Raw genomic sequence first — 11,976 nt, 5'->3', positions numbered from 1 at the left:
ACATCGGGTAGTTCCCCAACTGGGGGCCCTACCCCAGAGAGAGAGGAGGCTGGGGAGAGAAGAGGACATCAAAGGCCACTGCCTCACTTAGCCACCAGGGGTCACTACCTAAATAGGGGACACACACACACAGGGCACTGCCCCACCTGACCAGCAGGGGTCACTGCCCCAATTGGGGGATATACAGAGGGTATTGCCCCACGGGGATGCCAGGGATCAGTGCCTGCCATACCTGGCACAGGGGTAGAGGGGATAGGGTGACCAGATGTCCTGATTTTATAGGGATATTCAGGGCTTTTTCTTATGTAGGTGCCTATTACCCTCCACCCTGTCCCGATTCTTCACACTTTCTATCTGGTCACCCTGGGGTGGGGAGGGGGCTACACACAGGGCACTGCTATACTTGGCCACCAGTGCACATCCCTAGTGGGGGAGTGACACACACCAGGAGCAGGGATCACTGCCACAAAGGGGTTGGAAGATACCCAGGGCAGTGCCTGACACGGCCACCCAGGCACCCTGCCACCTTGGGGGAGGTGAAGAACACACCTCAGGCACTGACTCCTCTGGCTACCAGTGGTCACTGGCCCAATGCAGGGGTTGGGGGGAGTAAATACACACAGGGGACTGCCCCACCTGGGCAACACGAGTCACCGAGATGAGAGTGGGATACGCAGAGGGCACTGCCCCAATGGCTGATATACATACAGGGCCCTGCCTCACCTACCCACCAGCGCTCACAGGCGCAATGGCAGTGGTGGGGTCACATAGGCAACTGCCCTCAGTGGCCACCAGGGGTCGCTGCAGCAATGCTAGGGGGGATACAAGCCAGGCACTGCTGCCCCTTGCCACCAGGAGTCACTGCTCCTACAAGAAGGCACCTACGGGACACTCCCGTGCCTGGCCAGCAGGGGTCACTATCACTGGGGAGGGGCTATGGGGAAGCAGAGAAAGAGCAACTAACTGCAGTGGGGAAAATCGTCATCTACCGGGGAGATCTACTAGTGGACCTTGAGCGAGGCTTTTGGGTGATGCAGTAATGGAGCTAGCGGGTGATAAGGGGGGTTCTGGGCATCTCTAACCCTGTGCCCAAAGCCATGACCACGAGCCCACCCCTCTCAGTCTCAGACCCCACAGCCCCAAAGACATGACTGGCCACTCATGCTGTGACCCAGTTACAGCAATGAGGTCTCCCCGAAGATAGAGGGTGGGAGGAGCAACCCCCTTATCCTTATCACTGCCACAAAGGGGTTGGAAGATACCCAGGGCAGTGCCTGACACGGCCACCCAGGCACCCTGCCACCTTGGGGGAGGTGAAGAACACACCTCAGGCACTGACTCCTCTGGCTACCAGTGGTCACTGGCCCAATGCAGGGGTTGGGGGGAGTAAATACACACAGGGGACTGCCCCACCTGGGCAACACGAGTCACCGAGATGAGAGTGGGATACGCAGAGGGCACTGCCCCAATGGCTGATATACATACAGGGCCCTGCCTCACCTACCCACCAGCGCTCACAGGCGCAATGGCAGTGGTGGGGTCACATAGGCAACTGCCCTCAGTGGCCACCAGGGGTCGCTGCAGCAATGCTAGGGGGGATACAAGCCAGGCACTGCTGCCCCTTGCCACCAGGAGTCACTGCTCCTACAAGAAGGCACCTACGGGACACTCCCGTGCCTGGCCAGCAGGGGTCACTATCACTGGGGAGGGGCTATGGGGAAGCAGAGAAAGAGCAACTAACTGCAGTGGGGAAAATCGTCATCTACCGGGGAGATCTACTAGTGGACCTTGAGCGAGGCTTTTGGGTGATGCAGTAATGGAGCTAGCGGGTGATAAGGGGGGTTCTGGGCATCTCTAACCCTGTGCCCAAAGCCATGACCACGAGCCCACCCCTCTCAGTCTCAGACCCCACAGCCCCAAAGACATGACTGGCCACTCATGCTGTGACCCAGTTACAGCAATGAGGTCTCCCCGAAGATAGAGGGTGGGAGGAGCAACCCCCTTATCCTGGCAGGCAGGACACATCCTTCCCAGTATGGCAGAGACCCTGCCCGTGGGCAGATAGACCTAGCTGAGCCCATAGGAGACTGGGGGAGGAGGAGCAGAGGAAGAGGATGAAGGCAACTGAACATGACAGGTGTCCATGAAAGGAGAGAGAGAGAGTTTGAGTGTAAGTTGGCCAACACAGAGAGAGAAACCTCAGAGGAAGAAAGAAACTCAGAACAGGGAGTCACCCTCATGGATCCAACTTTCTGCTAGGGAGCACACACCACTCCTGGCCAGAGAGATGATCAGCCCCCGCAAATGGCAACATCATCTCCCTTGAAGCCACAGCTAGTCCAGAAACCCACACCCAGGTAACGGGACGCCCCTGCCTGGAGCCAGGGGGGCTGTGACCAGAGCCCTCCCCAAACCAGATACTTCTCTCACCGACAGAAACAGCTACTCTCATCCCAGCTGGGCAGGTCTTGCCTGGCATCAACAGGATTCACCCTGTCACTGCTCTCGCTCACTTGCCATCTCACCTCGGGGCTGGACTCCGTCCCCGCAACTTCTTTTCCCTTGGTATGAAAAACAACCCAAGAGGAAAAGAAAAAGCAATGGTGGCGAGGCTCCTCTTCTCGCTACTCCCACACCCCAGGGCTCCGGCTTCAACCCTCCTCCCATTCTGCCATCACAGCTACAATCAGAAATCTGAGCCCGGGGCTCACACCTGGTTGTCTCCTCAATCCTTGGCGCTGTCCAGCATGTCTCCCTCCACAGAAGTCACCTGGCCTCCTCTTAGACTCCATCTTCATATTGCTCTTCTCCTTCCCAGAGCTCCTGCTCTGCTCCTCAGACCTGTCTGTGCTCAGCTCTGCAGGCAGAGGGGAAGGGGCATGATGGGAACACACACGCCCCATTCCAGACACCACGCAGCATCCACAGGGCTACCAAACCACGTCACCTTTGGCCAAAACCACACCCCACTCCGAGGGAGCAAAAACCCTTTGTGAGCTCAGCACACACAAGCCAGGAAAAGATTAACACCCACACCCAGCCCAGCCAAAGTGGGAGCTTCCCCCACTTCCCGGCCACAGGTCCACGGGGCTCATGGATTGAGGAGTTTGGGGGGCTGTGGGGGTCCCTGAAGAACTAGCTCAGCGTGTGAATGAGTGACTGGGATGTATGTGGGGGCCGGATCAGGTTGGGGTGTCCAGGGGACCCCTGGGAAGGGACGCGGGGTTTTAGTAATAGAGGAGGGTGGGGATACCAAGGTGCATTGTGGTATTGTGGGATTTAGAGAGCCCAGAGTGGTTGGGTGGGGGGGGGTTGGAGGACCCCACAGTGGCTGAAAAGGGGAACCCGGCAGGTTGGGGGGTAGCAGAGATTGGAGATGAGGAAACTCACACCCTGGGGATGGACTGGGGCAGTGGGGGGATGGGAAAGTGGGGCCCAGCCATGGAGAAATGGGCGGGAGGCACTTAGGGGCAGGGCGCTGAGGACGGGGAGGAGGAGGGTGGGGTCGGGGTGCTGAGCACGGGGGGGCGAAGGGAAAGGCCGGGCAGAGCGGACAGGGTGGGGGAGGGGACGCCGGGGGCAGGGCAGATGGGAGAGTCACAGGTGGGGAGGGACACTGCAGGGGCAGGTTGGGGGGGGTTGAAGGCCCCGTGGCCCCAGGCTGCCGCTTGTGGGGCTGCTCCCAGGCAGCTCAGCCCCCCCCCCCCGCGGCGGCCCCCCAGGCCCCGCGGGGGGGGGCTGAAGCCCTTTCACTCCGCGCTGCCTCTGCCTCGTGCCCCCCCAGCCCGGATCCCACGGGCCCAGGGCAGGGGCTGGGCCTGGCGCCTGAAACTGGGGGGTCTCCGAGGTGGAAGGACCCCAGCCGCTGGCAAAGACTGGGAGCGGAAGAAGCTCCTGCGCCGGCCCCGCAAGAGTTTTCCAGGCTCCCCAAAGCGAGTGAAGGAACCTGCTCCAGGGGCCCCGGAAAACTCTGGTGGGGGCCCCTGTGGGGCCTGGGGCCTGGGGCAAATTGCCCTCTTGCCCCCTCTGGTGGCCCTGCCTGCCAGTGCACTCAGCCTCACTTGGCAGGTAACAAAAGGGATCGAGTGGCCGTCCAGTTTCTGGAGAGTGGCTGACAACGCCCGACCTTCTGCCCTGAGGAGAAACTGAGGTGAGACAAGGCAGGGGAGGCCATTCTTGTATTGGACCAACTTCCGGTGGGGAGAGAGAGAGAGCGAGCGAGAGCATACGTCTTCACTACCCGCCGATCGGGCGGTAGCGATCGATTTTTCAGGGATCGATATATCGTGTCTCATCTAGACGCGATATATCGATCCCGAACGCGCCTCCTGTCGACTCGAACTCCACCACCGCGAACGGAGGTGGCGGAGTCAACATGGAGAGCCCCAGACATCGATACCGTGCCGTGAGGACGGTAGTGATCGATATAAGATATTTCGACTTCAGCTACGTTATTCACGTAGCTGAAGTTGCGTATCTTATATCGATTTTCCCCAGTGTAGACCAGCCCAGAGAAGCGACACACAAGCTGCGCTCTTTCCCAGCAGCAGGTGGGCTACATGGTCTCTCTGCTGGCCTGGCTTCCCGGGACGGGACCAGGCTACCCCTACAGGGCACGCAAGAGTGGCGGCCCAGGCGGGCAGGGAGAGGGGCCCGAGCGGAGGGGCGGAGCCGCGTGAGCGGGTATGCAGATCTGTGTGCGAGCAGAGCATCGTGGGAGCGGACGCAGGCTGCCAGGCAGGGCCCGGCTTTGGCACCGGGAGCTCGGGGTGGGGAAGGGACGGTCTCCGGGGGCCGCGTCGGGCAGCTGTCTGCAGTGGGGGTGTGGGCGAGGCCGGCGGTTGGTCCGCCCCGTGTGTTAGAAGTGTGGGGCGAGCGAGGGCGGGCGGCAGCTGGGCAGCAGGAACTCATACTTACTTGGCAGAGGAGATACCATGATCACTAAGGTGGTTTTCCCAGGGTGAGGCTCATTCATTGCACTGTAGGTTTGCTGACCTTTGCAATTTCCCCAAATGCGGGCAACTCAACTGCATAATTTTTACTTCATTTCTCCCAAATCAGTTTTTTCTGCAAGGTGCCAACTGAAGCTGTTGGAAAACAGAGAGATCGGGTGGCCTCCTAATCCCTGGAAAAGAGACAGAGGCCAGCGGAGGGAGTGTCAGTGCCTGTGCAGACTTCTGGGAAGTGCATGGTGTGGAAGGGGATGCTGTGATGCTTTGGAACAACTCCATACAAAGCCAGTCAGGATTCTGGGGGAGCCTCCTCTCTCCGAGCATACTGTCTCCAGGGCAGGAAGCTTACACCTTCCTGGGTCTGACCTCAGAGCATTCAGCTTGCCCTTCCACATCATGCACTTTCCACAGCGAGTCTGCCCAGGCGGGTCCTGGGGCAACCAGAGGTCCCTGCACCCCAACTCCGCAGTCAGATGTGACTCTCAGCCAGACAGTAAAACAGAAGGTTTGCAGGTAAATATGCCCAATGGTATGGGATGAGATCTGAGTTACTACAGAGAATTCTTTCTTGGGTGCTGGCTGGTGAGTCTTGCCCACATGCTCAGGGTTTAACTGATCACCATATTTGGGGTCGGGAAGGAATTTTCTTCCAGGGCAGATTGGAAGAGGTCCTGGAGGTTTGTTGCCTTCCTCTGCAGCATGGGGCACTGGTCACTTGCTGGAGGATTCTCTGCACCTTGAGGTCTTTAAACCACGATTTGAGGACTTCAATAACTAAGACATAGGTTAGAGGTTTGTTACAGGAGTGGGTGGGTGAGATTCTGTGGGCTGTATTGCAGGAGGTCAGACTAGATGATCATAATGGTCCCTTCTGACCTTAAAGTCTATGAGTCTATGAGATGACGGGAACACAGTTTAAACAGAGCTTGTTGGTACAGAAAACAGAACCCCTCTGTCAGGTCTATCTTAGGGGGTGGGGAGCCCAGAACCAAGTTCTGTGTCTCTCCCCATTTCCCCAGCCAGCTCCAAACTGACACTCCCTCCTCTGGCCTCTGTGTCTCTTCAGGACAAGGAGACCACCTGATCTCTCTGTCCCCAACACCTTCAGTTGGCATCTTGCAGGGGAAACTGAGGCACCCACACAGTATTGAGAGAAAATATTAACATGTCCACTTCATCACAACAAGTGCAACAAAATATAATACTGTATATTGAAGTAGGCAATTGCTGCTTCTGACTTTCCACTTTTAATTGACCCTTGTAATCTTGTGGCACTGACGCGTTATAGCTTCATTTTATATTGGCTTACAGGGCGGGGGGGGCCCACCATTTTGGGCCCCACCAAAAATTATACAAACCTGCCGCCTATGAAAGTGGGGTATACTGTGGGTGAGTTCAAGATACAGTCAGCAAGCAGTGAGGGTACATCACGCATACAACAGTTAAAGACAGTCATAGGTATAAATAAGCAAGCCAGGTAATGGGGCTAGAATGACCCTCACATGGCAAAGTTAAGGTCTGTCGCACTCGATCTGAGCACTACACCCCATCTGAGCTCAAAGAGCTGAGCACGCAAGAGCGGCGGCCGGGGCGGGCAGGGGGAGGGGCCCGAGCGGAGGGGCGGAGCCGCGTGAGCAGGTATGCAGATCTGTGTGCGAGCAGAGCATCGTGGGAGCGGACGCAGGCTGCCAGGCAGGGCCCGACTTTGGCACCGGGAGCTCGGGGTGGGGAAGGGACGGTCTCCGGGGGCCGCGTCGGGGCAGCTGTCGGCAGTGGGGGCCGGTGTGGGCGAGGCCGGCGGTGGGGGCGCGGCGGTCCGCCCCGTGTATTATAAGTGCGGGGCGAGCGAGGGCAGGCGGCGGCCGGGCAGCAGGAACTCATACTTACCTGACAGGGGAAATACCATGATCATGAAGGTGGTTTTCCCAGGCTGAGGCTCATCCATTGCATTGTGGGTGTGCTGACCCCTGCGATTTCCCCAAATGCGGGAAACTCGACTGCATAATTTGTGGTAGTGGGGGACTGTGTTAGCGATCTCCCCTGGTGATTGGTTTGAACAACAGATGACCGATAGTGGGCTGTTTAGGCTTAGTGCACTGCAAAGCAGATTCTCAGGAAAACAGCTGTTATTCTGGGTCTTTGGGAGTGCTCTTTTCCACAGGCCCTGTACTTCTAGGTATCTTTGTCACACGTTCCTCCTTGTAAACAAAGCTCAGCTCTGAAACTTTACTTGGGTCTCTCTGTGTTCTTGGCTTTCCCTAGTCTTTTGCAGCTGATCTGCTCTCTAGTCTGCTTTTGGGGGGCTTGGACCGGTGCCTTCCTTGGCTCTAAGGGGAGCTGCCTGCCTGCTCTGCTTCTTTCCCTGCTTGTAGCTTCTTGTCTGGCCCTTCTTCTCGGGCTCTTCCTCTTTTGACGGGAGGACGGCCTGTCCAAAACACCTGTCCCACCCGGTCTCCTCGTCCAACAGGCAGCCTCGCCCCCTGCCCTGGGGCCGCTTTGGCTTTCGCTGTCTGTTCCTGTCTCTTGGTGGCCACCCTGTCTGTGCTACGGAGACTAGGCTGTCACAACCCCATGCTGGAGGAGGGCTTTCCGTCGCTTGAGGCCCACCCACCGCCTCCCGAATGCCCTTTAGCTACGCTGCGGGTTAGGCGGCGTGGCCGTGTCGCCCAGCAGCGGGTTTTCCCTTTGCACACCTCTGACGGACGGAGCTGTTTTGACTTAACTGTTCAGCACGCACCGACCCTCGGGCCTGGGCTGCACGGGAATGTAAATCGGCGCGCTACATCAGTCCGCGCCTTGGTCGGAAGAATTCTTCCGTCGACCTAGCTCCCGCCTTTCGGGGAGGTGGATGGCCGGCACCAACAAGGAAAACCCTCTCCAGGACCCTTCTCCGGGAACAGTGCCCTTCCATTTGGGGAGATTATGCTGCTTTAAAAAAGAGAAATTGTTTAACTGCCTTTCTCTGAGGCAAGGTTGACTTTGTATTGCTTCACTCTTGGCTCCTTATAGCAGTTGTGTTCTGAAATCTGTAGGGTTTGACTTCAAATATGATGAAATCTTGCTGTAACTTTATTCTAATTTTCAATGAGTAACTAGACCTGAGCTGTTTGGTGTGTTAGTGGAGGATTGTTTAAAACCTGGGATTCCACTTTCGGCTGCCTTTCCATTACATTTCCTCTGAAAGCGCACCAAAGCCTCCACTTCCCACATAACTCTCTCAAACCTGCAGCCATCAGGCATACAGAAGATGCTTACAGTTTCACTCCATACGAGTCCAGTTCCTTGCTGTTTCCTGTCTAACCACTGCACACATATGGTATCCCCTCCCTACCCGGAGCTGCTTCCTGGCTTTTGCGCTCAGGACAGGAAAACGAGAATGGAGAGGTAAGCTGTGCAGGGAACTCTTCCTCAGCTCGCACTCCACCCCCCAAGGGCCTTTCGAGGTCTTCTACGGACTTCAGGTTTCATTTGATTTCCAAGGTTTATGGGCTCATTAATTAGCCATCTCTCCTAATGCAGGGATCCTACGGGTCAGACCAAAGATCGATGGCCCAAAAGAGCTAAGAAACAGAAATAAAGGTGAGAGCTAGGCGTTACATTCAGATGAGCATCCAGAAGCTGACTGTGCCCTGGCATGTTCAACGCTGCCCAAAAGAAGGAGCTCGTCAGGTCCTTCTGCTAGCACCCAAATCTGGTGGCTAGTCGGTCTGCTGGGAAATAAGGAAAAGGAAAAGAATTAAAGGAGTCAGGCAATAACAAGGAAATGAAAAGGTTTGTCAAACGGGTTCTGTCTGATTGACCGTCTTCCCAGCTACCCGTCCAAGTTAAAGACCTAGCCCAGTATCCTGTCTGCTGACAGCGGCCAATGCCAGGTGCCCCCTACTATACTTTTTTCATACTATAGAAAAGCTTCAGCCAGTGACACCAGCTCAGGGAGCACTCTTCTGTTTTTCTCACAGCAGGCAACAGCCTTGCCGAAGCAAAGCCTTAAAAAATTGGGTACAAACTCATCAACATTCCTCTCCATGGAAATCTTTAGTAAAAGGCGAAAGATTTATACGAACTGAAGAGAAAGCAGAGTATGTAGAACACGCGGCAGAGGCGCTGCCGGGGCAACCGCCTACGCTCCCAAAAGTCAGGGTGACTACTCTCCCAGCCCGCTACACCGCTAGCTTTCAGAGGAAATGGAATTGAACCGATTGGCAGCCCGAGTTGGATCATCGAAACCGGGGACACAGGGAGCAAAACCAGCCCCTCGACCAGGGACTCGCTTCGCTGCACGCAATGCACTGTGGCTATGCAACTAAGATGCTCCGGCCGTCTCCGGCGCTCAAAGGAGTCTTTTCTCCGGGCTGCCTCTGCTCCTTCCCCGGCTGGGCGGAGATTGGGATGGGGCAGCTGCTCTCCTGAGACAGTCCCGCTGATGCCCAGGCGCATGGAGGACGGAGCCCGGACGAGAAGCCAGAGGGCACTTGGCCCACAGCTAAAACCCGGAGCAAACGCACACACTTTGCAAAGTAACAGGAGCCGGGATCTCGCACAGGAGATTCTATCTGCCGACCGGGGTGCGACCCCGCGTTGTACCTGCCGCTTGGTCTGCCTCTGCTGCAAAGTAGCTCGCCTCGCTCAGATCCTTGGGGTTCGCTGAGCTGCAGCTCACCTTGATACACGGGAACAGCTTCAAATCATGGAATATCAGGGTTGGAAGGGACCTCAGGAGGTCATCTAGTCCAACCCAATCCCCAACTAAATCATCCCAGCCAGGGCTTTGTCAAGGCTGACTTTAAAAACCCCTCAGGAAGGAGATTCCACCACCTCCCTAGGGAACCCATTCCAGTGCTTCACCACCCTCCTAGTGAAAAAGGGTTTTCCTAAGATCCAACCTAAACCTTCCCCACCGCAACTTGGGACCATTGCTCCTCGTTCTGTCATCTGGTGCCACTGAGAACAGTCTAGATCCATCCTCTTTGGAACCCCCTTTCAGGTAGTTGAAAGCAGCAATCAACTCCCCCCTCATTCTTCTCTTCTGCAGAGTAAACAATCCCAGTTCCCTCAGCCTCGCCTCATAAATCATGTCTTCCAGCCCCCTAATCACTTTTGTTGCCCTATGCTGGACTCTTTTCAGTTTTTCCACATCCTTCTTGCAGTGTGGGGCCCAAAACCGACACGGTACTCCAGATGAGGCCTCATCAACGTCGAAGAGAAGGGAACGACCACATCCTCGATCTGCTGGCAATGCCCCTATGTATACAGTCCAAAATGCCGTTAGCCTTCTTGGCAACAAGGGCACGCTGTCGACTCATATCCAGCTTCTCTTCCACTGTAACCTCTAGGTCCTTTTCTGCAGAACTGCTGCCTAGCCATTCGGTCCCTAGTCTGGAGCAGTGCACGGGATTCTTCCGTCCTAAGTGCAGGACTGGGCACTTGTCCTTGTTGAACCTCATCAGGTTTCTTTCAGCCCAATCCTCCAATTTGTCTAGGTCCCTCTGTAGCCTATCCGCACCTCCAGCGTATCGACCGCTCCTCCCAGTTTAGCGTCATCTGCAAACTTGCTGAGAGTGCAGTCCACGCCATCCTCCAGATCCTTAACGAAGATATTGTACACAACCGCCCCAGGACCGAGCCTTGGGCACGCCGCTTGAGACCGGCTGCCAATTAGACGTGGAGCCATTGATCACTACCCGTTGAGCCCGAGGACCTAGCCAGCTTATAGTCCACCTTATAGTCCATTCATCCAGCCCAAACTTCTTGAACTTGCCGACAAGAATACTGTGGGAGACCGTATCAAAAACTTTGCTAAAGTCAAGGAAGAACACATCCATTGCTTTCCCCTCATCCACAGACCCAGTTCTCTCCTCACAGAAGGCAATTAGGTTAGTCAGGCGTGACTTGCCCTTGCTGAATCCATGCTGACCGCTCCTGATCACTTGCCTCTCCTCTAAGTGCTTCAGAATTGATTCCTTGAGGACCTGCTCCATGATTTTTCCAGGGACTGAGGTGAGGCTGACTGGCCTGTAGTTCCCCGGATCCTCCTTCTTTCTTCCCTCTTTAAAGATGGGCACTACATTAGCCTTTTCCCAGTCATTTGGGACCTCCCCCAATGGCCATGAATTTTCAAAGATAATGACCAGTGGCTCTGCAATCACACCCGCCAACTCCTTTAGCACCCTCGGATGCAGCGCATCCGGCCCCATGGATTTGTGCTCATCCAGCTTTTCTAAATAGTCCCGAAGCACTTCTTTCTCCACAGAGGGCTGGTCACCTCCTCTCCATGCTGTGCTGCCCAGAGCAGCAGTCTGGGAGCTGATTTTGTTCGTGAAGACAAAATCACGAAGGAGGGTGGGGAAGCATTGAGTACATTAGCTTTTTCCACATCCTCTGTCACTAGGTCGCCTCCTCATTCTGTAAGGGGCCCACACTTTCCTTGACTTTCTTCTTGTTGCTAACCTCCCTGAAGAAACCCTTCTTGTTGTTACTCTTAACATCTCTTGCTAGCTGCAACTCCAAGCATGAGTTGCCCTTCCTGATTTCACTCCTGCGTGCCTGAGCAATATTTTTATACTCCTCCCTGGTCATTTGTCCAATCTTCCACTTCTTCAAACAGCGCTGCCTGCCAGTGCACTCAGCCTCACTTGGCAGGTAACAAAAGGGATCGAGTGGCCGTCCAGTTTCTGGAGAGTGGCTGACAACACCCGACCTTCTGCCCTGAGGAGAAACTGACGTGAGACAAGGCAGGGGAGGTCACTCTTGTATTGGACCAACTTCCGCTGGGGAGAGAGCGAGAGAGAAGCGAAATGCAAGCTGCACTCTTTCCCCAGCAGCAGGTGGGCCACGTCGTCTCTCTGATGGCCTGGCTTCCCGGGACGGGACCCGCTACAACTTAGATAATTTTTTACCTCAAGGTTCCCAAGACACAGACAAGGTTTTCATCTCGAGGCCAAAAGACCAAAAACATCAAGACACTTGATCACGGCCAAGCACTTGGATAGGCCAAGATTTAAAAGTTTATTAGAAAATATTTGAA

At 55.7% G+C, this 11,976-nt stretch overlaps 2 non-coding genes and 1 pseudogene across 2 annotated transcripts; 2 read left to right on the top strand and 1 right to left on the bottom strand.

The window, feature by feature from the left end:
• Window positions 1-4,909: 4,909 nt before the first annotated feature.
• LOC120394332 lies at window positions 4,910-5,045 on the top strand (annotated as a pseudogene).
• Window positions 5,046-6,831: 1,786 nt separating this feature from the next.
• On the top strand, window positions 6,832-6,995 carry LOC120394326. Its single transcript, XR_005592259.1, has one exon. It is a non-coding gene; the product is annotated as a U1 spliceosomal RNA (small nuclear RNA).
• A 1,924-nt stretch (window positions 6,996-8,919) lies between these two features.
• LOC120394329 lies at window positions 8,920-9,035 on the bottom strand. Its single transcript, XR_005592262.1, has one exon. It is a non-coding gene; the product is annotated as a U5 spliceosomal RNA (small nuclear RNA).
• Between the last annotated feature and the right edge of the window lie 2,941 nt (window positions 9,036-11,976).

This window comes from Mauremys reevesii, unplaced genomic scaffold (assembly GCF_016161935.1).
Source record: "Mauremys reevesii isolate NIE-2019 unplaced genomic scaffold, ASM1616193v1 Contig51, whole genome shotgun sequence".
In the NCBI taxonomy this organism is placed as follows: Eukaryota; Metazoa; Chordata; order Testudines; family Geoemydidae; genus Mauremys; species Mauremys reevesii.
This window is presented reverse-complemented; position numbering and strand designations above follow the sequence as displayed.